This window comes from Camelus bactrianus, chromosome 8 (genome assembly GCF_048773025.1).
Source record: "Camelus bactrianus isolate YW-2024 breed Bactrian camel chromosome 8, ASM4877302v1, whole genome shotgun sequence".
Classification (NCBI taxonomy): domain Eukaryota; kingdom Metazoa; phylum Chordata; class Mammalia; order Artiodactyla; family Camelidae; genus Camelus; species Camelus bactrianus.
In genome coordinates, this window is record NC_133546.1 from 34,263,885 (window position 1) to 34,287,169 (window position 23,285).

At 36.0% G+C, this 23,285-nt stretch overlaps 1 protein-coding gene and 1 pseudogene across 3 annotated transcripts in view; one reads left to right on the top strand and one right to left on the bottom strand.

The window, feature by feature from the left end:
- NKAIN2 (sodium/potassium transporting ATPase interacting 2) overlaps positions 1-23,285 on the bottom strand; it is an 853,276-nt gene that overhangs the window by 765,502 nt on the left and 64,489 nt on the right. The window lies entirely within an intron of this gene.
- On the top strand, positions 7,080-10,865 carry LOC141578472 (histone H3.3A-like; annotated as a pseudogene).

Below are 23,285 nucleotides of genomic sequence, written 5' to 3' on the forward strand. Positions count from 1 at the left end.
CTCTGTATATTTTTAAGTTGTGGTGAATTGCTAAGTAATTGCATCCATATTATTCACCCTACTATCAGAGAAGAGCATTATGCTGCCTAGATGAAGTTAGATTAAAATCAATTAAAAAGATGAGTTGGTTTTGTTTATCATGTATTTTTATAATTTATCTGACAGCTGCTTCCTGAATACTGCTGAAGAATGCATATGAAGCAGATAGAACCCCTTCGAATAAATTGACGCTTCTTTAAATCTCTTTTTGGAATGTATTATCCCCAAACAGGGTTGTTAAATTAATTCTGCAGTATAAGATTCAGATGGCACTAAAAACTTCCTGATCTTCCAGATTTTGTACTAATGTTTAATTAGGATTAATTGCATAACTGGAAATAGTGCTCTTTCAATATCAATATTAGGCAAGTCAAACTTTTGAGAATGACATTTAATATGAAAATAATAGTGCAACATATTAATATCAACAACTTAGATTTTGAAGTAGTTGAACCACCTATCTCATACTAGATGTAGGAATCCGTTTTTTAAAATTTTATTTGAAGTATAGTCGGTTTACAATGTTGTATTAATTTCTGGTGTACAGCATAGTGTTTCAGTTATAAATGTATATATTCCTTTTCATATTCTTTTTCATTATAGGTTATTATAAGATATTGAATATAGTTCCCTGTGCTATATAGTAGGACATTGTTGTTTATTTTATATATAGTAGTTAGTATCTGGAATCCCTCTTTTAATGCAAAATAAGATGAAAGTTTTTTGTAGCTTGTTTTACTTTGGTTTGGTTGAGTAGTACAACTTCTCGTGTATAGGGGCAATAAACACAGAAACTTCCATTCCTATGGGCCACTCGTGTCTATTAACAAATCCATCTCATCCCAAGTAAGACCCAAGTTTTGTGTGGTGTTGTCTATTTCCACTTGTGTGTAGCTGCAGGGGCGTCCCTAAAGGGCTTACTTCCTCCTTTAATAAAGTCATCTTTTTACAAGGCCATTTTTGCACCTGACTTACCATTTGATAAATTGTGTCCTTCAGTATTTAAATTACTCACCACCCTTTTAGATTTCCAGATCATAAATGTGAGGCTGTGCTTCCATAGAGGCACAAATAATTCTATACAGTTTTTATCTTCCTAAACTTGTCTAACAGCCAACTAAAACAAAAGTTTATTTAATATAAGTAAGACTATACCAAGAAAACTAATATCAATCTCCTTATTTAAAGTCTTTATTTCTCAGGGTAAAGAAAGGACTGTATCCCAGGAAAGGCCAATTTAAGCTCTCTTTCTCTCAGTTCTCTAAAATTATTAATCAATTATCTCTTGGAAACTTGCTTTAGACCAGTTATAACACTTCTTCGTTTATAATACGGGAATGAACAAAAGTCTCAATTCTAAGACATGAAATATGCCTGCAACATACAAAGAGAATTGTGTGATGTTTCAAAGTTCCCCATTCAATAAATTTTCACTCTCTTTGCATAAAAATGACTGATATGTAGAGGCAGCAGGAAGGGAAATGTCTACTATAAATTTATTTCTGACCCATAAGGAAATACTGATTGTGCAATGAAAACATCTCAGAATAAGACCATTCCCTACTGAAATTAGAGGGGGGAAAAGCAAACTGAAAACAAAAGACATGTCTGCCACACTGAACCACTTATGTTAGAATGTATGAAACATTTCCAAAAAAAATCAAGAAATATTAAACTGAATCCCACCATGCAAGGCTCTAAAATAAAGGGTTTCTAAAACTGCAAATACAGATGTTTAATTGAAAATAATCCTAAAGAGAAAAGAAAGTGAAATAACTTTAAAAAAAAATGCTATTTCACTGGCTACTTTCTAATAAACTCACCATGAAAATATGACAACAAAGCAGTAGGAACACAAAACAATGAACATAAATAAAATCAGAAACTTGTAAGAGTTCTACTAGGGAGACTGCAGCTCAGTATGAACTGAGACTTATGAAAAATACAAAGGCCAATCATAGTAACATCAAAGACATTTTAAAAAGAAGACAATCGAGGAAGTGATGGATCAGATGACGATATAACACTAACACTTGTTAAATCAAAACTGTAACCTCTCAGCTGCTATTATCTTCCATCTTTTCAAAGACAACCTCAAATTAAATCAAATATAAAACTAAAACTTATAAATATGTTCAGTCTTTTACTTAAGTGGATCATTTTAAATATTACTATTTTTTTTCTTTTGCTGTTCCGTGCTACTCTAAGGGATCCTTTTGCCTAGGGACTGATTGAAATTTGTTTTAAATGTATTGTAAAGAGAGAAACTGAAGAATAGTCAGTTTCTGACATAAAAATATGATCAGGCAAGAAGCCAAAGCCATTAAAACCAGGAAACTCTCTGGAGAAAGTATTCTCCAAATTGCTTCATTTTCTCTTTTTTTCCATGTCAGAAACTCAACTTGAAGAACTGAGAGGTTCATAGGGTTAACCGGACTGTAGAGGACTCTTTTCCTCATCACTAATGCTTGGCGGAAAATTTTTTTAAAGGAGAAATTGATCTAGAGAGAGTAAGAACACTCTTTTCCATCGTGCAAGATTTTTTTTGTCGGAAGGTATATGAAGTAAAGGTGAGAGAACACATGTTCTGATTCCCAGTCTGGGGGTTCGACCTGTAAGGGCTGAACCCAGGGCAGGGGCCTCTTCCCTAGACATTCCTAGATGTCTCTTCCCTGCACATCCAGCCCGGTGCTGTGAGAAGAAGAGAACGAGAAAGCCAGAGCAAAAAAAAAAGGGGGGTGGGGGGATGAAGAAAAGAGGGAAGGAAGGAAGAGAAGGAAAAAGGAAGGAAATCTGTGCTCAGGAGATAAGAAGATGGATTAATTCAAAGGCTCACACATGTGCCTGAGCCACAAACGTGGATCCGAATTTCAGTCTCACAGCTCACGTGTCACGGATCCTGAGAAAAGCCAACTGATCTGTCTAAGCTTCAGTTTAGCAATATGCAAAATGTGACCAATTCCCATCTCACAGAATTAAATGAATTCATATATAATGCAAAAAAAGGTTTTATTATATACAGAACACTGACTCTAAATAGAGAGCGTAAACAGCAAGGCCTTTGTTGGCTAAAGACTTTGGAGTATTTGGCAATAGAAATTATGTGTGGTGACCAGGGAGAGGTGAATTTCTAGGCAGGGTGGGAGAGAAGGAACTGAAGCCCTGGGCAATTATGAGAACAGAGGTGAGGAGCAAGTGCCAACACCAGCACCGTGGCAGACGGAACACAATATGTAACCTGACCTACCTCAGTGCACACAGACCTTCCCAGGACCTGAAACCTTTCAGAAGGCTCAGTCTGAGTGGACTTCCCGTGAAATCAAGTCTTCAGTTTGCCCCTGAGTTTATAAAGTCAGCTGAGAGAGAGAGACAGAAGCAAAGGAGGTCCTAGGAGTGAGCCCTGCTGGGTCTCAAGAGAAAGCCTGGAGAGAACCTGAACATTCCAAGCCATGGAATTTGAGGCTCATCAAAGTTAAAAATAACTCTAAGATATAGGACGGAGGCCCAGTTAACAATTAAGACTGGGGTTTACACATGTAAACTGATTTCACAAGATACATGAGACAATGATGTCAATGATGACAACGATGGTGATGATGATTTTCTAATAAGAGCAGGTAATTACAGATGAAGCACACTTGTGGACCTGGTGCGCGTTAATTTAAGCAAGGCATTTAATTAAGTCTCTAATTACATCTTGTGGACAAGGTAGAAGAACAAGATGGGGGAAATTAAAAAAACACCCCAAGGGTCAGGAATTTATACCCGAACAATCTGCACCTAAACAATGATTAATGAATCAATCCGAAGTGAGAGGAAAAGTAGTGCAACATAGGGGTCTGTGATTCACTCTGCTGTTTATGTGTTTACATCAGCGATTTGTAAGAAAGATAGAGAAAATACTCTTGTCAAACTGCAGACAATCCCAAACCTGGTTGAAAAACAAAGGTTGACTAGCTAAGAGTAATTGATTTAAATACCAACTTGAAAATTTCTTATTTAAAAAAAAATTGAACAAATTTGCAGAGTAAGGGAAGAGGGCAAGTTCTGGAGTAAGATGGAATTGGATCTCTGACTATGGACAATTTACTTAACCTGTCTAAGCACATGTTCTCAGTTGTAAAACGGGTATGACCGCCTGCTTCACGGGAATTCTGCTGCTTAAGGGCAAAGGCAGAAGCAGCTCACCTCTCTGCGTCTGCAGTTCAGCAGGTATTGTTAAGTCTCAGATCTTTCTCCACTGCATCTCCGTACTCCTCGAGTCTACTGTACCAGACATAATACAACATTTCCTTAATGACTCCGTGTTATCATTATGAACATCAGTTAATGTTACGTGTCTGAGATGCAGAGGCAGCTGCAAATGTAATAGAACATCAGGCGAAATGAGCCACTCGTGTAACACACAGTTGACTTGCCTAATTTTGTCGTACGCATGATATTGTATCCACAGCAGCTTGAGATGATTTACCAGGCACCCAAAAATGTGAACAGCTGCCTCTCTAAGATTTGATATTGTATAAGGGAGGCGAATGAATGTTACAGTGATTCATCAACCTTTCAAACGTTTGTTTGTTCGTTTATAGCTAACACAACTTTCATCTGTGTCTGGCCTTGTCTTTTATAAATGAAGTCTGGAATCTCTGCGGCACCCACTGCATTCCACAGCACTGTGACTCAGCTCTGTTCTACCCCACTGGTGCCCATTTTCTTACAATACCTTGTAGCTTAAGCCTGCACGAGAGATGGCAAAGAATCTCTCCTGGTTAATTTCTCATTCCAATCACTCTGATTCCCTCTGCCTAAGCACCTACACTTCATACCACTGTGACCCTACCCTGGCCCTTCCCCCAGGTGAGTGGCCCTAAAATCAACACCAGGAAGAATGGCCAGGTGACTCACAGTCTAGCATATGACACAGCCTACATGGCTCTGAAAGGGTGAGCTAAGCCATTTGGATTCTTCATTTTTGAAATGTGTAAGGGGAAACACCAAGAAACACTGACGGTTAGCAGTGAGCTAATGATGACATAATGCCACGTGTAATCTGAAGTTTGAAAGGACCAGAAAAGATACAGAAAGGAGGAGGAGAATGAAGTCACTTTGTGGTGAGCAGAGAATAAATTAGATGTGCAGAGGGAATCAGAGATGCTGGTGAGGAGAGGGGAGGGGGAGGAGCGGATAGGGAGGAGGGAGGTGAAGGGGCCAGAGAAGAAACACATTCATCTTTAAAGATGCCTTGAGCCCCACGAGCTTTAAAGACCTACTTCCACTCTGCATTTTCCTTTAAAATGCACTGCTTTTCCCTTCCCTGAGGTAACCTGAGGATCTTTTTCTTTCAATCAATTTAGCCTGACTGATACATTACAGTGGTATCAAAAACACAACTTACAATGCTTCAGTCAAGTTCATCGTGTATAAAGTGCTGAACTGCGATGGTTGCCATGGCTTCTGATTGACCTTGGAGATTAAGTACCTCCTCCTCCATGACCTGCTCCCTCCCCCTTCCACAGATTGCACTATAGAGATGCTATATTCTTCACAGAACTTTCTGGGGTTCTGGGTTCTCCCTCCTCAGAAAGCCCACCCTCTGCTGTCGCCGTCCCTGGTTCTCTCTCTCCACTGCTGCTGCTCCCCCTCGCCCACTCTCTTCCTTTTTTCTCCTCTGCTTTGCTTTTCTCAGTAGCTTCAGCCCCAGCCCCGTCCTTGAATGCTTCCCGGGTTTCACAGGTCCTTTAAAAATATCGACAGCCAATCTGTGCACCATCCCGCGAATCTTCTCTCATCTTCACAGCCCGTGTGCTTCTCTGCCGTTGCTGTTTCTTCTGTTTCACTAACAAGGCAACGGGTTCTAGGTTTTCTTTAGTTATTGCTGAGTCCTGAGCAAATCTGAAAGCCTGTTACGATTCAAAAGGCTGGAGTCTGGACAGCTGGAATTTCTGACAGTGAGAGCTGTCCAACCACAGAACCAACCACCAACACACAGTGAGCAGCACGTGCCTGGCTCTGTGGCCAATGGCCACGGACAAGACCCCTCAGGGCCTCAGAGAGACTCCAGCAACGGCCATTTTTGACATACTTGATACATCAAAGATAGGAAAAAATGCCAAGGCAGAGTTTAAAACAATTTTTTATATATTAACATATTAACACTTCTAACCTAAAACCATTAGATACTATTCTTATACAACCCAGAGAAAAATTAAAGTGAAACATCTAAATTTAAAATTCTAGGCCTTCTGTGAATGGAGGCTCTGGTCAAATGGGCATCCTCCTTCTGGGATAATTCTTGCCAGAAATCTTATAGAATGATCCTGGTATGAAAACCAAGGATCTTGGTATATTATAGCTCTCTATTTTCAATGGTCCCATCATAGCTTTTCATTTGAATATTTGCCTAAGTCCAGCTAAAAGGGACAAATAAGCCACATCCCTGGCTTTGCTCTACCGCGACGCAACCACGGGATGCTCGGCTTACAAGTCACTTTCAAGCTATAGGCATCCTCATCCCTTACAACGAGTGGATCAGCCAGATATCTGCACTCCCTTAGAGCTTTAAGGCCATTTATTTGGTTTTTAATACACTAAAAAAAGAAGTCGACCTGAGAGAGTCTTTCAGAAGAAGTCGTTGTCTTCTACTAATGCGCTTCAGTGAAAGCGCCATGCAAGCTGGAAATTTTTGCCCACAAATTGTTTGAAAACAGAGGCAGGTAAGGATGCCCTATATCCAGTATAAAGAATCAAAATCCGTTTAGTTATTTCCTAATTAGCACCACAGAATTTCAGTTTGTTTTGCCTTCTGCTTGCTGTCCAGCTTGACTTCAGAAACAATACTAGGAGACTGAGCTCCACCAGCGTCGAGGAGATAAAACTGAAGTCAGTGACGTCTGGAACCCTTACTCTTAGGATAGCGCTGTGTGAGAATTAAGGCCAGGATGAAGAGCCTCACCAGGCAGATACACTGGGAAGATCTGGACATCCTAGTCTGTACGCGCTCACTAACGTGCTGGCTGCATCTGTCAGAAGACAGTCTAGACTTGTTTCCACACCCCCTCTATGACTGTAAAAAAGAGCATGGTCCTCCCCAGGAAGGAGTAGCAGCTAATCTGAAGGGGGAAAGCCTGACAGTCAATGAAGCATATTCTGTTAGATGGGATTTGTGTATTAAAGGTCATTGCTCCTGTGTAGCTCAGGTCAAGTACATAATGCAGTGTGACCTGCCTGTGTTCAGATGTAACAGGCAGCTCATTATTTTCTTTCACTTTTTAGGCACACCTGGGTAGGATCGTCCTGTCCTGAAAAAGAAAGAACACAATGCTCTCTCTTTCCCGTTTTCTGAGATTGGTTAAGCCTTGAAAAGCTGGCCTTGACCACAGATCTGTTCCAAAGGAGTAACCACCAGGGTTTTCGGTAGAAACCTCACTATATCATACAGTTTACCAGAATACTATGTTATGAGGGAACCACGTATTTATGACAACCAATAGTCAGGCTATTACTTTCATCTCCATTTTCTTTTTGTATCCATTCTTTACTTCATTTAGAAAATAAAGCAAGAAAGAGATGTGGCATTTCCCTCAATACCTGGTCTTCTAACTTATCAGTATGTTGACGACGAAATTTGAGAATAAATACTGACTAGAGACTCACAGAAAGATGTAGCTTATTTTTGTCCTGGGATTGTTGCTGAGGCTTATCATTGTGGTCACATCCACTCCTTCTCTCCTCCTTTCTAAAGAATTCCATTTTGCTCCATCAACTGTGTCCCCAGCCCTAGACGGTGATGCTAAGTCAGCCACATATAGCTAGGTATTCCCCATTTCTGACTGTGGTCCAAGACACATTCAGTCAGACAAAATAAAAGGATTTTAAGGTCTTGAAAGATGCTCTATGACCTCTCTCTCTATCTCACTATCCCCTGAGCCCTTGCCCACACATCCTATAAATAGAGAACACACTGCCTTAGTTTCTGTTGGAATTGTCTTATCACTACAAGAGGACCCAGCCTGAGCACAAGACCAAAATACCAATGACAACAGAGCAGAAAAGATAGAAAAAAATCTGAATCTTTAATGATATTCTCAAGTCAAAATCACTCAACCAGAGAACCCACTCCAACTATGGATGTCTTGTTTTATGTGAGGTAATAAGCTGCTCTATTTTGAAAGCCAGAAAGAGATGGGGTTTCTGGCATCTGAGCTCAAAATCATCCAAATTGATCTGCTTTAATTATAGCAGAGGACTTTTAATATGGACCAGCAAATGGGCCGAACCATAGAGGAATGGCAGATTTTCATCAATGAACAGAAACAGATGAATGGTAGTCATACAAGTATGACATAAAATTTATTTCATCTTTGTGGCTTACAAGTCAGAAGAAAAATAGCAGGAACCAATCCTCAAATAAGAGGAAATTAAAGCACCCAGAATGACAATTCTATGTCTTGGGTAGGTTCAAAAAGTCAGGAAGGAACAGAATTTGTTTCAAAATAGGAAAATACATGGAGGTCAGGTGGCATGAATCATATTCCTCCTAACTTCTAGTACATCCCCAACTTCCATGAGCTGATTTAATATTATTTTAAACTTAATGACTCAGTGTTTTTTTTTTAACCATGTTCTGTTTTGTACAAACTATTATTTCAAAAAGAAGCCAGAAATGAGCCTTTCCTTTGAGTTCTTTTTACTTGAGGTGTATTGGACATTCAATCATGATCCAGGATGAGAGAATTTCCCCGCCATCCCCAAATTATTTTTCCTCTTTTTATTTGCATTTTTTCAATTTTTTTATTCCCATGGAGACAGCCTGCTCATGTCACTATTAGCAAATGAGTTGATTCTTCTTTCCTCTCTCTGGTACTTGGAAAAAAAATACCAAGAAAATGAAATTTGGGCAGAGCAAGAAATTCACTCTCAACAGAATAAACCCTGTTGTCTTCCATTTCAGGTCATTCTGGGGTAGAAAAGGGCAAAATATAATGGTCACCCTGAAACCACTCTTAGTCACTTTAAGCAGGACACCTCATTTAGAATATGCCATTCAGATCAACTAGCTCCACATATGTCAACTCAAAATGCCCCCTAGGAAGCACTCAGTCTAACTAACAACACGATGATACGCACTAACAGGGGATACAGGGGATGTAACGGAAGCACGAAAAGCTGAGATCTAAACGACTCTTCTAAAATGTTCTGGTTTGGATTTATGATATACAGGTCAAGCATCACTTTCAAGGCACTCAGAAAGCATTAAAATAGAGAAAATAATATCTCTTTGGGGTCTTATCCTTTCAATGCCATTCAGCAGATTGTTCTTTAAGGCCAGGTCTATACTTGAAAGTGCACGATCCGGCTCGCCCTTCTGTAGTTGCTGTTTCACTCTCCATTCTGTTTTAAAAGCAGCCAGAGCTGAAAATAGCTCAAGAATGTGAAGGCTGCATGATGGTGAAGTTACCATTTCAAACATGCACAGAAAATGTTCGGCCTGAGGCTATTTTTCTCAAGTGTGGACGGTCCCTAAGAGAAATAGTCAAAACTGATCCCTAAAATATTCTCAGCAGACAGAGGTCATTTAAAAAAGGAGTTAATGTAGAGGGATCATTTGGCCTCTAATTAGGCAGAAAGACAGTCTTCAAACCAAAGGAAACAAATACCAGTTGCTTTTTGAAAAAGTCTGAACAAAGAAAAATATTCTTACATAAATTAAGGTATTATATACAAACTTTAATATTGATTGCATATTATTAACAGACTATGTCAATAATATCTCTCAGGGATTACTGAAGGGAAAGACAAGAGACTAAAAATACAATATTGTCAAATGTTTATTCACAAAGGAACAGAACATAAGCATTATCAGTTTTAGACATAGCTCAGTATTTATTTTTTACTTATGGTTCCTCTGTACACTTTCTGGTAAGATAACATTTTCTCTTTGCATCAGAAAGCACATATTAAAAACTATCAATTTTAAAAAGCCCCAAATGAAACATGTTTCTAAGCAATAAAAAAAAAAATGTATGTTTGGAAAACTTACGGGCTGGGAGGAGAAGAGGGGTAAGTAAGGAGGTCTTTATACCATGGCTTGTCCAAAGCAGATTGCCCACAAATTGACTGGTGGTAAAACACCGAGGAAGCAACTGGGTACAAAAGCCGCTCGTAAGAGAACGCCATCAACTGGAGGGGTGAAGAAACCTCATAGTTACAGGCCTGGTACCGTGGCACGCGGTGAAATTAGACGTATCAGAAGTCCATTGAACTTCTGATTCGCAAACCTCCCTTCCAGGGTCTCAGGACTTCAAAACCGATCTGTGCTTCCAGAGTGCAGCTATAGGTGTTTTGCAGGAGGTAAGTGAGGTCTATCTGGTTGGCCTTCTTGAAGACATCAACCTGTGTGCTATCCATGCTAAACGTGTAACAATTTTGCCAAAAGACATCCAGCTAGCACGCTGCATTCGTGGAGAATGAACGTGCTTAAGAATCCACTATGATAGAAATGTTTCATTCATTAAAAAAAAATTCTCCTCTTCCTGTTATTGGTAGTTCTGAAAGTTAGATATTTTTCCCCACATGGGGTCAAAAGGTACCTAAGTATATGATTGCAAGTGGAAAACTAGGGGACAGAAATCAGGTATTGGCAGTTTTTCTATTTTTTTATTTGTGTGTGAATTTTTAATATAAATGCGGGGACATGAAGCATTAAAGCAAGTCAAAATGTTTCAGTGAACAAGTTTCAGCAGTTCAACTTTGTAACAATTATAAATAAACCTGTTAAATTTTTCTGGACAATACCAGCATTTGGATTTTTTTAAAAAACAATTAATTTTCTTATTGATGGTAACTTAAAAAAATTTACGAGCTGAAGATATTAAGTAAAGTTATCATAGAAGATCTCTGATAATCTTTATAACTCATGTGATATGCTGCCTATATTTCCTTTATATTAAGTTAGTATTACTAAAACATTGTGTAATTAATATTAATTAATTAAAATGACATATATACATAAAGGATAATGTGTCCTCTTTGTCTAGATTGCTTTTCCTCTTGATACTTACATTAAGGAACATTATAGAGCACTTAATTTATCCCAGGTACTATTTTATACACCTTACATATATTTACCCATTTAAGCTTCACAACTGTACAGATAAGGAAACTGATGGACTGAGCAAGGTAAAGTAATTTTCCCAAAGTCACAAGGCTAACAAGGAATGGGGCCAGAATTTAAATCAAGAAAGTATGGTTCCAGAGTCCATGGTCTTAATCACCCTGCTATTGAGAGGCTTTCCTTTCAGCCTCTCAAAGAAGGGGGAAATAATGGATACTAGGGCAACAGAACAGAGGTCTAATTCTGCTTTTGTCACGAAGTACATCTGACCTTACACAATCTCCATAAATTCTCTGGACCTCTTATTCCTCACTAAGGAAATGGAAGCTCTTTATTAAGAGATCTTCTTCCTCTAAAATTCTGTAATTCAGAGCTGTTCACCTGAAATTTATTTACAATGGTTAAGAGCATGAACACACTGCCAACAACCGGGCTTGTAAAACTAAAGATACCAAGAGCTGAAGGTACGCAGACAAGGACACAGCTTGACCTGCTTTAGAATTAATGCCCTCTGTTGTAGCTTTCCACTAAGTAGTCCTGATTTTTCTATCTGGTTTTAATGTTGAAAATGGCTACTCAACGTAAAGATAAGTGTCAAACAGTGTTGTTGTAAAGAAACTAGGTGAATAAGCCAAACACTTCAAGCTAGAACAGACAAGAGTGAGCTTCTTCTTAACCACAGGGAACTACACAACATGTTATATCTGAATGTAGACCTGGATAATGTATTTCCACTAAATATCACAAATACAGAACTATCAGTACAAGCAGCTTAGAGAAGTACTGAACTGCCCAGACTTCTTCTAAATGCCCACTAGGGATAGAGAATAGAGGATGTAATTAGTTAATGAATTCCTGGGTGATGCTAGAAAGAAATCTAAAAATGATCCAACAACTTACATGATAATCTAACTAGCTCAGTTGGTCAATAAAACGCTGTCGAGCAAACTTGCATTCTGACTTTTATAATATACCGATTTTAATACACAGGCTCACTTGAAGAGAACACCAACTCTATACAGATATTTGCAGTAAATCAATACAATCTGCATCACAATACATGGTCTCTGTGAAGCAAGAGGATTCATTTTAATGATTTCCCACGTGCCCTGTTATTAAGTTTCACTGACTAAGTATTTTTCAGCAATATTATTTTTCTTCAAAAATATGTCTACACAACTGCAAAGTAGTTAGTCAATATAGTCAATTGAGGAATAATTTCATTGGGGCAACTGACAAGATGTTTTACTGTTTTGAAAGAACTGACCAACTGATTGATTTTCCTTTTTACTGAATTGATGGGCTATCTTAATGGACAATTCCATCAAAAATTAACTATCTACTTCTTCCTTCTTTCTATTCAACATGTTCTGGGTGGAAAAAATAGCTATTTATTTGCTTGAGTTTGGTTTCCATTTTTCATTTTATATGCAATTTTCATTATTACACCAAAATCAACACATGGTTGTGGCAGGAAACTCATAATCCCAGATACATAAAACAGGCAGTATTCTCTATTTTACTTCCAGATTTGTTCCTATGTACATCTATTTTTATAAGATTTAGATAGTAAGATGTATATTTGATGTCTTTGTTTCCTATTTCACATTATATACTGAGCATATTCTAATTCTTTAATATTATTCCAAAATATTTAATGACTGTAAAATATGCTTTCATGTGGGAGTAACATAGTACTCTATTAATATATGTTTATAAACAAACCATCATCTATATTTTGTCCTGTATATTTTCCTAAAAATAAAATACCTTTATCAAAATGTTCTGAACATTTCAAAGACTACACTAATTTCTGCCAAACTGTCAACATGAAGGTTGTGTGGACCTTTTCTTTCATCAGCTGATACATACACTCTTCACCTCTACTGAAGAGTATGTTTTATCCCGGCTAATTTTGTGGATAAAAATGATTTAACCTGTCTGCCTTATTAGGAGTGAATATAAACTTGTCAACTGTTTATTAACCATTTGTACTGTGTCTTCTTTGAACTGCCTATATAGCCTTGCCATTTTTTTTTTCCTGGGAGTGTTACTTTTTCTTTTGATCATTACTCTATCAGCTGAATTTTTCACTCTTCATTGACCGATGTGGCTACAGCACCCTGAAGTACAAGTTTAGGAAAGTACCCTAGCCTAGACAAACTAAAAGAAAGAGCCATTTGGGAGTTTATTTTCTTGTCTTTGTGCACAAAATGCAACATTCATTAAAAAGTACCAGATAATGATGAACCAAACACGACCTCTGAATGGCAGGCCAACTGTCTCCTAAACTAATATAAAAGCAATATTCTATAGCGCAGCAATCCAAACGTCTCTTTCTTGTACGTCCTTACAACAGTGGCTGTTCCTCTATCACAGAAAATATATTTGCTTCAAATTTAGAATTTAGAGATTCATCACTAACAGCTCTTAAAACTCGGTAGCCACGATCATTTCTCTACCACGTGAATTATTTAAACTTGAAATTTTTAAAGCTAAATATTATTTCCGAGCTAAAACTTTCTGAGAAAACGTTTACAAAATCTGATCAACACAAAAATTTCAATCTAAACATCTTTTTCTCTTCTCAGTACCAATGTCAGAAATGATTACAGTATACTTGTTATAGAGGGACCATCAAAATAACTAATAAGAGACAGACACTAAAGCTCTAGGAGGTCAAATAGTGTAGCTGCTAATCAGAAGTAAACCTCATACAAAGTTACCCAGTAATCCTATCAGAGGCCAGCTGTCCTTGCAGCCTGATTAAAAAGTGAAATCACACCGGAACCTTTGACATTGTTCAGAAAGAAAGGTATCCAGAATACAGGGCCTGGGGGTAAATGTGCATAAGAAAATGCTAGCACATTGCTATGTGAGTAAACCCATAAAAAGGCACAAAATCAAACAAGGTATCTTAAAAATACGATCTAAAAGGACATCATCACCTCTTTCTGTCACTTAAAACTGGACCAAACTTTGTGAACAGAACAGGTTAAAATTGCTTCCTTCTTGCATCTGAGATAATGAGAAATCGAATAGGTATATGGAACACAGATAAACAAACAACAAAATGAGCTATATTTTTAATACAATCAATTATACAGAAATACACTGTTCAGTCACCCAAAATGATAACAGTACACCTGACACATTACCAGTCGCTCAGCTCTAACGGTAATCTAAGGTACAACAGGGCACTATGTTAATTTTATCACAGACTTCGTAACCAGTCTCTACCCTGAGCTGAATGCTTTATTTCATATTATGATCAATAGGTATGAATTTTTTAGAATGAATTGCTTTTACTGTCTGTTCATTGTTAACCTAGTAAGTATCTGGACAGATTATCAGAATTACAAGAATGCAGGAATAGCGACCAATTTTGTCATTACTTTTCATTTCTAAATGTGTCTTACTTAAGCCAAGTTACTGGTGTATTAATTGGACTAAAATTAAAAATGTAAGGGATTCATTCAGGAAAGTTGTTAGCCGGTAACATACAAACCATACACACAGACAGACATACACACAAACTGGTTTGAAAATTTTTTTCACTATCTACATTCAGTCTTTCTAATTACTTCTTAATTCCTATGCTTATTTCCTTAAAAGAAAGAAATGTAAACCATAAGTAAAACAAAACGACAACTTAAAGAATGGGAGAAAATTTTTGCAAGTGAAACTGACAAAAGCTTGATCTCCAGAATATATAAGCAGCTTTATATATAAGCTTACTAAGAAAAAAAAATTAATAAGAAAAAAACAAACCCAGTCCAAAAATGGGCAAAAGACCTAAACAAGCAATTCTCCAAGGAAGAAATACAAATGATCAATAGGCACATGAAAAAATGCTCAATATCACTAATTATCAGAGAAATGCAAATCAAAACTACAATGAGGTGTCACCTCACACCAGTCAGAATGGCCATCATTCAAAAGTCCACAAATGACAACTGCTGGAGAGGCTGTGGATAAAAGGGAACCCTCCTACACTGCTGGTGGGAATGCAGTGTGGTGCATCCACTGTGGAAAACAGTATGGAGATTCCTCAAAAGACTAGGAATAGACTTACTGTATGACCCAGGAATCCTGCTCCTGGGCATATAACTAGGAGGAACCCTACTTCAAAATGACACCTGTACCCTAATGTTCATAGCAGCACTATTTACAATAGCCAAGACATGGAAACAGCCTAAATGTCCATCAACAGATGACTGGATAAAGAAGATGTAGTAAATTTATACAGTGGAGTACTATTCAGCCATAAAAATTGACAACATAACACCATTTGCAGCAACATGGATGTTCCTGGAGAATGTCATTCTAAGTGAAGTAAGCCAGAAAAAGAAAGAAAAATATCATATGAGATCTCTCATATGTGGAATCTAAAAAAAATAAAATTAAAAACATAAATACAAAACAGAAATAGACTCATAGACATAGAATACAAACTTGTGGTTGCCAAGAGGGTAGGGGGTGGGAAGGGACAGACTGGGATTTCAAAATGCAGAATAGATAAACATAATTGTACTGTACAGCACAGGTAAATATATACAAGATCTTGTGGTAGCTCACAGTGAGAAAAAATGTGACAATGAATACATGTATGTTCATGTATAACTGAAAAATTGTGCTCTACACTGGAATTAGACACAACATTGTAAAATGACTATAAGTCAATTTAAAAATGTTTAAAAAATAAAATAAAAACTTCTGCTTTGTAAAAAAGAAAGAAAGAAAGAAAGAAATGTATACATGTGGATTTATACACACACACACATACACAATTCAGATCCACCCCTCCCCCCCAAAAAAAAAGCCTCAAAGTCTCACTAACTTAGTTTTTGGCTGATTTTGATGTATTTTAAAATTACTGAACATCATGAGACACATTCATGTGAAGTGCAACTATATCTACATAGTTTGTTTGGCTTTCATTTTCTTTTTCTTTATTTTAACTTTTAAAAGGGTTTGGTGTGCTCTTTTGAAATACCATTAAACAAATCATCACAACTAATGAACAACAAATTTGTGCCATAAGATTTTAGCTAGCAAAACTTTAATTACACAATTATTCCAATAACATGATAGAAAATTTACTTTTTTTTAATTAAAGGAAGGTGTTCTGCATTTTTGTTAACAAAAAAGTAAGCTTTTAAAGATGTCCCCCAAACATATACACATATGCATAAATCTTGTCTGAATACTGACTAAAAGATAAGTTTAACTTAAATAAGGCACTATGTTATTACTAAAGTCAGTTCACAACAATATAGAAGATATTCTGCATTAACATTCATTGACAGCACCTGTAAATTACTTACTTCTTTTCATTTTACATAAAGACTCACAAATGATCTCTGAAAACCAAAGTGAAATTATTGTCCTATTCTAAAGTAGTGTGAGAAAACATTTAGTCTATGCATTCTATACATGAATTCAAATATAATTCATCAAATAAAAGTTAACCCAAAATTTTCAGTATGGTCACTTCTATTTTAGTAATATGATATATTAAATCTTAATAATAATATTATGAGTAGCAATAATAACAGTAATGGAAACATAGAATTTAAGCACAGAAACTTAATAAAGATCTACAGAAAAATGTCTGGAAGTATCCTGGTCACTCTAGCTCCCTCGTGTATGACTGAAGGTCTATGTACAATCTAATATGTCTATATTTCTGTGTATCATAATAATGGTTTATAGAATAAAACATTAGTGTCATATTTCTGTCATATTAGTCACTAGAGAACTATCCTAATATGATTTCATGTTTTGAACTGCAGTATTTTTTTCACTACCACAGTGAAGCATTGTGTATAAAATGTACAACTAGGAAACATTTTTAAATGGGTATAAAAAGCACAGAACAGACTCCAGAAACAGTTCCTTAAGAAAGAAAGATAATGCATTTTCTATGCAATCAGTTGCCTAATATCTCTTCATAGAGTTAAAATCATGCTAGTTCCCTATTGAGCAATCCAAATTAGACACCAGATACACTACATCAGGTTTCATGGTAAATGGCCTCATTTCATTTCACATACTATATTGCTTCTCCTTCTGCCCACCCTAGGTTCCCATTCAGTGGTCGGAAACGATATACACAAACTTGTTTCTATTTTTCTGACTCATTCTTTACAATGAAATCCCTAGCCACAGCCTAATCAGCACCCCATTGGTTGTCCCTGTTGGGTCTTTTCCTTGCTCACAGCTCTGTGATTTCCTAATGTGACTTTGATGGAAATCTGCAGAATCATATCTGGTAATTCCTTTCATTCACACTAAAGCTGATGTAAAATACAAAAAAAAAAAAAAAAAACACTTCAGATTAGATGCTTTTCGGGAAATATTTACCATTCTGTCAAAGACATTTTTTACATTAAAATAGGGATTGAAGACACAAAATGAGGTGGAAAAATTTTAATGTAAATATCTTTATTGTTCAAGGCTACACTTTCTGAAAGCCAGCATTCAACTTTTGATTATACCCACATGATTCCACAAAAGCATATCAAGATATATTGTCTAAGTATTATTTTAATTCCTGCAAGTTCCAACTAACTGGTAGTTCTAAAATAAAGGCAATGCTAACTTTCTGTGCTTCTATCTTTATAGGTTTCTTTAAATACACTGAGGCTCAAATTGTCCTTGTCCAATACACAGTCTTTGAGTGTGATGGGAGTTGACACATGACCATCAAATTCCATTCTGTCCTTCACCAGTAAGACAGCTACAGCTGCCCAGCTATAATGTCAAGTCTCCCTTGCAAGTGTTCTCATGGTACTAAGGTCTCCTCAAATGAACGTAAGCACAAGAGATATGTGGCATTTCTGGGCCTGGAATGTGTCCCCTTTTCTGTCTTTCCTAGTCCTCCTAGAACACTGAGGTGCTCATGCTCCAGCTGTGACTAGGCCATCAGGTGATGGTGGAAAGACAGGCAGAAGGAACCTGAGTTCCTGAATAACCAAAAGGAGCAGAGCTGTGCCAATAACTTGGACCACTCCCTTCATGATTATTACATGAGCAGTAAGAATGTACATGTTCTCAAAGCACTATATCTCAGGGTTTCTTTGTTATAGCAAGTTAGCCTTCACCCTAATATGAGATGGGGGTGGGACAAAGCATGAAAGATACAATATAAAATTCTGCATTTGGGATTAACTACACCCTTGGTTTTCATATATTTGTTAAGAGATAACCATTCTTCATCAATAGGCAACACATCTATCTGAGTAAATGACTTGAAGCATATTCAGAAACAATGTCTGGATTATTTACATTGAGTTCCACTGATCTTGAACTGATGGCATAACTCTAATAGCTCTTTAGCACCAACAGTTCAACTCAGTTCTCAAGAAGCAAGCCAATAGTTAGAAAAAGAATATACTTAATATAAATTCTCAGTAGAATAAGTATGTAGTATTGCTTTTCAAAGCTTTAGAAATTAAAAGATGAAAAGAACACAGTCTTTTGGAAAAATAAACACACTTTTTAGGAAAAGAAACACAGAAAAAATTATGGTATTTTAAATAATACTAAGCCTATAGCATACTAAAAGAGAAAACAAAATATATGTTTCTGATAAAATCAGGAACAAAACAAAAATATTTTTCTTATTGTCATTTGATAACTTTCTAGAAATTTTAGCCAATGCTATCAGATACGAAACAGAAATAAGAAGTATTAGATTTTGCACAGCAAAGGAAACCACAAACAAAACAAAAAAAATCTATGGGAGAAAATATTTGCAAATTATGCGACTGACAAAGGCTTAATTTCCAAATTATACAAGCAGCTCACATAGCTCAACATCAAAAAAAAAAAAAAAACAACCAACAACCCAATCAAAAAATGTACAGAAGATCTAATAGACATTTCTCCAAAGAAGACATACAGATGACCAACAAACACATGAAAAGATGCTCAACATCACTAATTATTTGAGAAATGTAAATCAAACTACAATGAGGTATCATCTCATACCAGTCAGAATGGCCATCAACAAAAAGTCTATAAATAATAAATGCCAGAGAGGATGTGGAGAAAAAGGAACCCTCCTACACCTCTGCTGGGAATGCAAATTGGTACAGTCACTATGGTGAACAGTATGGAGGTTCCTTAAAAAACAGTTACCAGATGATCCAGCAATCCCACTCCTGGGCATATATTCAGAAAAGACAAAAACTCTAATTCAGAAAGATGCATGCACCCCAATGTTCACAGCAGCACTTTTTACAATAGCCAAGGCATGGAAGCAACCTAAATGTCCATCAACAGATGAATGGATAAAGAAATACCATACATGTATACAATGGAATACTACCCAGCCATAAAAAAGAATAAAACAATGCCATTTGCAGCAACATGGATGGCTAAGTGAAGTAAGCCAGAAAGAAAAAGAAAAATACCATATGATATCACTCATATGTGGAGTCTGGAAAAAAAAAACAAACACAAATGAACTTATTTACAAAACAGAAACAGATTCACAGACAAAGGAAACAAACTTATGGTTACCAGGAGGAAACAGGATGGGCAGGGATAAACTGGGGGTTCAAGATTTGCAGATACTAACTACTACATATAAAATAGATAAACAACAAGTTTCTACCCTATAGCACAGAGAACTATGTATTCAATGGTTTACAGTAATCTTTCATTTCATGAAAAAGAATATGTATACATATACATATGTATAACTGAATCACTATGCTGTACACCAGAAACTAATACAACACTGTAAGTCAACTATATTTCAATTAAAAAATAAAAAATAAAAATAAGCAAAAATTTAAAAAGGAATAAAAGAAGTATTGGAAACAAGAAAATAATATTACTGATATTTTCAGGTAATTTTTATGCCTGAAAATATGAGAAAAACAAGTATAAAATATACATTTAAATGAATAAGAAAATAAAATCAAATTACAAAAATTAATGTCTATCCTATAAATATGCAAAATTAATTAAAACGTAAATCAAGTAAGTCCTAACACAAACAGCTATAAATTATAAGAGACTTAAAATTTTCTAGCAAAATACAATGGGATAAATATATGGCTAAAATATAACTTTACAGAGGAAATCTAAAGCTAATTTTGCAAGAATGGAGAATTACCCCATATTTTGGGGTGGAAGATATGTATGAGCTGGCAGACTTCTGGGAGCATAGCAATAGTTTCCAGTAAAATTTAATGAAATTTCAGTGAGAAAAATAATTAGGGATCTCAGCAGTATTTATCTGGTAGATTAAATTCACAGAGACTAGCTAAACATATCAGAAAAATGACTAGAGAGTGTAGATACAAACACACAGTGACAATTAAAACAATGTGGTCATACATAAGAATTAACAGAATAGCAGAATAACTAAATGAGATTGCCCTGAAACTTCGTAGGAGTACATATGAACTTGGTATGTCATAATAGTAATAACTAAAAGAAAAAAAAAAAAACTTCACAAAAGGTTAGATTATTCTACAAATGAGGCTGGAAAAGCTTACCTATTAAAAAATAATAATAAAATCCTGTTTTAGAGTCTCCAAATTATATCAAATATATTCTAGATGGATTAAATTTTTAAATAAAGCTACAGAAGACAAGTAACACTGTTCACACCTCAAAGTCTCCTAAGCATAACAATATGGAATAAAGTTGTAAAGAAAAAGGCAAACAAATTATATACAAGTATCTTAAAATGTCTACATATCGAGAACAGTTTGGAGAAAATTTAAAGTTAAGTTCAATTAAAAAAAATGTTTAAACAAATATGAGAAAGGTGTACTTACCTTACAAATGAATAATTAAAATATTACTATCCCAATGAAAACCCCAATAAGAAACATAATCAAACATGGATGCAATCACAGAAGAAATACATATGTTTATATGTATATAATAAAAGATTTAACCTCATCAATGACCAGAGGAAGGCAAATAAGCAAATTAAATTTTAAAATGTATTAAATTACCAAAAATTTGCAAAATATATTATGTTTTATGCATATAGAAAGTTATTTGGAAATACATAAATGGAACCTTTAATAACATGTTCATACATTTTAACCAAAGAATTCTATTTTAAGAATTTATGATAAGGAAAAATCAGAAATGTTATTAAGTATATATTTTTAAAACTATTCATTTCAACATCATTTATTATCATAGAACAAATCAAGTTTCTAAAAATAATGGAAACAACCTAAATACCCCTAAATAGGGAGACAGTAAAAGTACTGTGGTATATTAAATATGATGCAATCATCAAATTTTCCAATGTATCTACAACTATATGGAAAATTGGGATATAAAAAGCGTAAACTCTCTAATCTCAAATTCTTAAACCCTTTGTGTAGTCATAAACATTTTTCATACATTTTACATGGATGTGTGTGTACATACACCTATATATGTAGAGAGAGAAGAGATCAAAGAATTACCCAATAATGATCATAGTTGGCTTCTGGCACTGGGATTACAAGTTGTTTTTAATTTCTTCTTCAAATTACGTATTTTTCCAATTTCCACAGTAGACATTTTTATCATCTAAAGATGCAGTAAAAGTGTTTTTATACACCCACTCAAGGTTTATGAACCTTTTTCAGTGTAATGTTGTTGTATCTCATTGTAATGAGAATCAATACTTATGAAAAGATACATTTTTAGAGCAATGAGTTACATTTGTAAATTGCATTAATATTTTTGTTTCTAATACATTATTTCATTTCATGCCAAAATAAGTGCCTTCAGGCCCTGTATTAGGGACTATGCTAATTCACAAGGCTACTGAAATGCATTCAGTAATGATGATACAGAACTTCCATTTCCCCCTAATCTTGTCTTTTCCCAGAAAGGGCTGTAAACAGTGGGGCATGCTTCCGAAATCAAGGCTGGACATTCAAAGACAAGAGATTACTTAGATAAATCAGATAATCTGAAATGTTTATAATGTGATTTTTTAAATTAGACATAGTTTATGAATCTACAAAGATAAAGATGTAATACAATAAAATCGTGTCGCAGACTAGGATTTAGGAATTCAGACCAAGTTTTAGCCACATCTGAAGTGGGAAGGAAAGGCTCTCTCTCCCAAAGCCTGGCAGGAAGGTCTCCATGACAGAGAAGGAAGTATCCAGTAAGCCAGCACTGATGGTCACAGGACAATAGGTCAGTGCTGAAACGTGGGACGTCACGGTGTCTCTGACAATGAAACTGCCATCAATAAGACAATGTATTCTTGAAAGGAATTAAAAAGGAGCAGATGGCATAATATGAGCAAATTTTTCCTTCCTCCTCCTGTATGCCAAAAATTATTTTAACCAAATAAAATTTAAAACCAGGAAAAAGGCAAAAATCATCAGTCATGAAATACAAAGAGGATCTGGATAAACAGTTAACTTTCCATAAAATTTTTAGAGGAATTTTCAAAAATTAAAGCAGATCATGTCACTGCTCTGTTTAAGACTCTCCAGTGACTTCCCATGGCTCTTAAAACAAGGTGCTAAAACACGAAATCCGTTCCCATGGCTTTCATCATTTCGTCCTCAGAACGTCATCTGTTCGCTCTGACACTCCAAACACACCGCCTCTCGCAGAGCCTGTAACCCATCAAGCTCACTCCTCCCTCTGCACCTGAGTTCCATGTTCCTGGAGTAAGTTTTCCCCAGAATTTCCCATGCTTGTTCCCATTCATGCCTTAGCTTAAATACTACCACTTCAGAGAGGTCTTCCTTGAACGTCCAAGGAGCTCCCTGGTGTTCTCTTATCATTCACTCCATTTCATTCTCTTCACAGTTCTTATCATTGTCCGATATTTCCATTTTACTCATTATTCATTCATTGTTCCCTCCCCACTAGAATGTACACACCCTAAGAGTAAAGGCCTTATCCGTCTCGTTCAAAGTGTTAACTCCAGCACCAAAAATAGTGCCTAGCACAAGGTAAGCCCTCAACAAATGCTTAAAAGAATTAATTTTTCTGCAAACATACGATTATCCAATAATAATCTTAGATGGTATAACAAGGATTCACTTCCTGGACAGCTAAAAATATTACATAGTCCCATGAGTAGCTTAGCATGCTTAAAAAGTTGTCAAATTGGGAATGGGTATTTCAGTGGTAAAAG